The sequence below is a fragment of the Neophocaena asiaeorientalis genome, unplaced genomic scaffold, assembly GCF_003031525.2.
Source record: "Neophocaena asiaeorientalis asiaeorientalis breed wild unplaced genomic scaffold, Neophocaena_asiaeorientalis_V1.1 scaffold429, whole genome shotgun sequence".
NCBI lineage: Eukaryota > Metazoa > Chordata > Mammalia > Artiodactyla > Phocoenidae > Neophocaena > Neophocaena asiaeorientalis.
This window is the reverse complement of record NW_020173550.1, coordinates 5130767-5135363: the sequence shown is the minus strand read 5'-3', so window position 1 is coordinate 5135363 and position 4597 is coordinate 5130767.

The window sequence follows — 4597 nt, the reverse complement described above, 5'->3', positions numbered from 1 at the left end:
GGTACGCAGGCCTCTTGCTGTTGTGGCCCCTCCCGTTGCAGAGCACAGGCTCCGGACACGCAGGTTCAGTGGCCATGGCTCACGGGCCCAGCCGCTCTGTGGCATGTGGGATCTTCTCGGACTGGGGCACGAACCCGTGTCCCTTGCATTGCCAGGCGGACTCTCAACCACTGCGCCACCAGAGAAGCCCTACAAGAAACTTTTAACAAGGATCTAGAAGAACTAAAGAGCAAACAAACAGTGATGAACAACACAATAACTGGAATTAAAAATACTCTAGAAGGAATCAGTAGCAGAATAACTGAGGCAGAATAACGGATAAGTGAGCTGGAGGATAAAATGGTGGAAATAACTGCCAGGGAGAAGAATAAAGAAAAAAGAATTGAAGACAGTCTCAACTGAGACCTCTGGGACAACATTAAATGAACCAACATTTGAATTATAGGGGTCCCAGAAGAAGAAGAGAAAAAGAAAGGGTCTGAGAAAATATTTGAAAAGATTATAGTTGAAAACTTCTCTAACATGTGAAAGAAAATAGTCAATCAAGTCCAGGAAGCACAGAGAGTCCCATACAGGATAAACCCAAAGAGAAACATGCTGACATATATTAATCAAACTATCAAAAATTAAATACAAAGAAAAAATATTAAAAGCAGCAAGGGAAAAGCAAAAATAATTTACCAGGGAATCCCCATAAGGTTAAGAGCTGATCTTTCAGCAGAAACTCTGCAAGCCAGAAGGCAGTGGCAGGACATACTTAAAGTGATGAAAGGGAAACACCTACAACCCAGATTACTCTGCTCAGCAAAGATCTCATTCAGATTCGATGGAGAAATCAAAATCTTTACAAACAAGCAAAAGTTAGGAGACTTCAGCACCACCAAACCAGCTTTACAACAAATGCTAAAGGAACTTCTCTAAATGGGAAACACAAGAGAAGAAAAAGACCCACAAAAACAAACCCAAATCAATTAATAAAATGGTAATAGGAATATACATATCGATAATCACCTTGAATGTAAATGGATTAAATTCTCCAACCAAAAGACACAGACTGGCTGAATGCATACAAAAACGAGACCCTTATATATGCTGTCTACAAGAGACCCACTTCAGACCTAGGGACACATACAGACTGAAAGTGAGGGGATGGAAAAAGATATTCCATGCAAATGGAAAATATAAGAAAGATGAAGTAGCAATATTCATATCAGATAAAATAGACTTTAAAATAAAGACTGTTACAAGAGATAAAGAAGGACACTACATAATGATCAAAGGATCGATCCAAGAAGAAAACATAACAATTATAAATATTTATGCACCCAACATAGGAGCACCTCAATACATAAGGCAAATGCTAACAGCCATAAAAGGAGAAATTGACAGTAATACAATAATAGTGGGGGACTTTAAAACCCCATTTATACCAATAGACAGATCATCCAGACAGAAAATAAATAAGGAAACACAAGCTTTAAATGGCACAATAGACTTAATTGATATTTTTAGGACATTCTACCAGAAAGCGGAAGAACACTTTCTTCTCAAATGCACGTGGAACGTTCTCCAAAATAGATCACATCTTGGGTCACAAATCAAGCCTTGGAAAATTAAGAAAACTGAAGTCGTATCAAGCATCTTTTCTGACTACAACGCTACGAGATTAGAAATCGATTACGGGAAAAAAAAGTAAAAAACACAAATACATGGAGGCTAAACAGTGTGCTGCTAAATAACCAAGAGATCACTGAATAAATCAAAGAGAAAATTAAAAAATACCTAGAAAAAAATGATAACAAAAACATGACGATCCAAAACCTATGGGATGCAGGAAGAGCAGTTCTAAGAGGGAAGTACATAGCAATTCAAGCTCACCTCAAGAAACAAGAAAAATCTCAAATAAACAATTTAACCTTACACCTAAAAAAGAACAAAGAAAATGCAAAGTTAGTAGAAAGAATCATAAAGATTAGAGGAGAAATAAATGAAACAGAAACAAAGAAAACAATAGCAAAGATCAATAAAACTAAAAGCTGGTTCTTTGAGAAGATAAACAAAATTGATAAAACTTTAGCCAGACTCATCAAGAAAAAAAGGGAGAGGACACAAATCAATAAAATTAGAAATGAAAAAGGAGAGATTACAACTGACACCACAGTAATACAAAAGATCATAAGAGACTAATACAAGCAACTATATGCCAATAAAATGGACAACCTGGAAGAAATGGACAAATTCTTGGAAAAGTACAAGCTTCTAAGGTTGAAACAGGAAGAATTAGAAAATATAAACAGACCAATCACAGGTAACGAAATTGGAACTATAATTAAAAATTTTCCAAGAAACAAAAGTCCAGGACCAGATGGCTTCACAGGCGAATTCTATCAAACATTTAGAGAAGAGTTAATATGTATAGTTCTCAAACTCTTCCGAAAACTTGTGGAGGGAGGAACACTCCCAAACTTGTTCTATGAGGCCACCATTACCCTGATGCTATGATATCAGAAAATGATATCACAAAAAAGGAAAATTATAGACCAATATCACTGATGAACATAGATGCAAAAGTTCTCAACGAAATACTAGCAAACAGAATCCAACAACACATTAAAAGAATCATACACCATGATCAAGTGGAATTTATCCCAGGGATGCAAGGATTCTTCAATATACGCAAAACAATCAATATGATACACCATATTAACAAATTAAAGAATAAAAACCATATGAGCATCTCAATAGATGCAGAAAAAGCTTTTGACAATATTTAGTCCCCATTTATGATTAAAACTCTCCGGAAAGTGGGCATAGAGGGAACCTACCTCAACATAATAAAAGCTGTATATGACAAACTCACAGCAAACATCATTCTCAATAGTGAAAAACTAAAGCATTTCCTCTAAGATCAGAAACAAGATAAGGATGTCCACTCTTGCCACTATTATTCTACATAGTATTGGAAGTCCTAGCCACAGAGAAGAAAAGAAATAAAAGGAATACAAATTAGAAAAGAAGATGTAAAACTGTCACTGTTTTCCAATGACATGATACTATACATAGAAAATCCTAAAGATGCCACCAGAAAACTAATAGAGCTAATCAATGAATTTGGTAAAATAGCAGGGTACAGAATTAATGCACAGAAATATCTTGCATTCCTATACACTAACAACTAAAGATCAGAAAGGGAAATTAAGGAAACAATCCCATTTACCATTGCAACAAAAAGAATAAAATACCTAGGAATAAGCCTACCTAAGGAGGCAAAAGAGCCGTACCCAGAAAACTATAAAACACTGATGAAAGAAATCAAATATAACATAAACAGATGGAGAGATATACCATGCTCCTAGATTGGAAGAAACAATATTGTGAAAATGACTATAATGCCCAAAGCAATCTACAGGTTCAATGCAATCTCTATCAAATTACCAATGGCATTTAGAACAAGAAATTTTACAATTTTTATGGAAACAAAAAGGACCCCAAATAGCCAAAGCAATCTTAAGAAAGAAAAACAGAGCTGGAGGAATCAGGCTCCCTGACTTCAGACTATACTACAAAGCTACAGTAATCAAGACAGTATGGCACTGGCACAAAAACAGAAATATAGATCAATGGAACAGGATAGAAAGCCCAGAGATAAGCGCATGAACATATGGTCACCTTATCTTTGACAAAGGAGGCAAGAATATACAATGGAGAAAAGACAGCTTCTTCAATAAGTGGTGCTGGGAAAAATGAACAGCTATACATAAAAGTATGAAATTAGAACACTCCCTAACACCATACACAAAGATAAACTCAAAATGGATTAAAGACCTAAATGTAAGGCCAGACACTATAAAACTCTTAGAGGAAAATATAGGCAGAACAATCTGTGACATAAATCACAGCAAGATCCTTTTTGACCTACCTCCTAGAGTAAGGGAAATAAAAACAAAGAGAAACAAATGGGACCTAATGAAACTTAAAAGCTTTTGCACAGCAAAGGCAACCATAAACAAGACAAAAATACAACCCTCAGAATGGGAGAAAATATTTGCAAATGAAGCAACTGACAAAGGATTAATCTCCAAAATATACAAGCAGCTCAATATCAACAAAAACACAAACAACCCAATCCAAAAATGGGTGGAAGACCTTAATAGACATTTCTCCAAAGAAGACATACAGATGGCCAACAAATACATGAAAAGATGCTCAACATCACTAACCATTAGAGCAATATAAATCAAAACCACAGTGAGGTATCACCTCACACCGATCAGAATGGTCATCATCAAAAAATCTACAAACAATAAATGCTGGAGAGGGTGTGGAGAAAAAGGAACGCTCTTACACTGTTGGTGGGAATGTAAATTGATACAGCCACTATGGAGAACAGTATGGAGGTTCCTAAAAAAACTAAAAATAGAACTACCATATGACCCAGCAATTCCAATACTGTGCATATACCCTGAGAAAACCATAATTCAAAAAGATACATGTACCACAATGTTCATTGCAGCACTATTTACAATAACCAGGACATGGAAGCAACCTAAATGTCCATCAATTTGTGAATGGATAAAGAAGATGTGGCACATATATA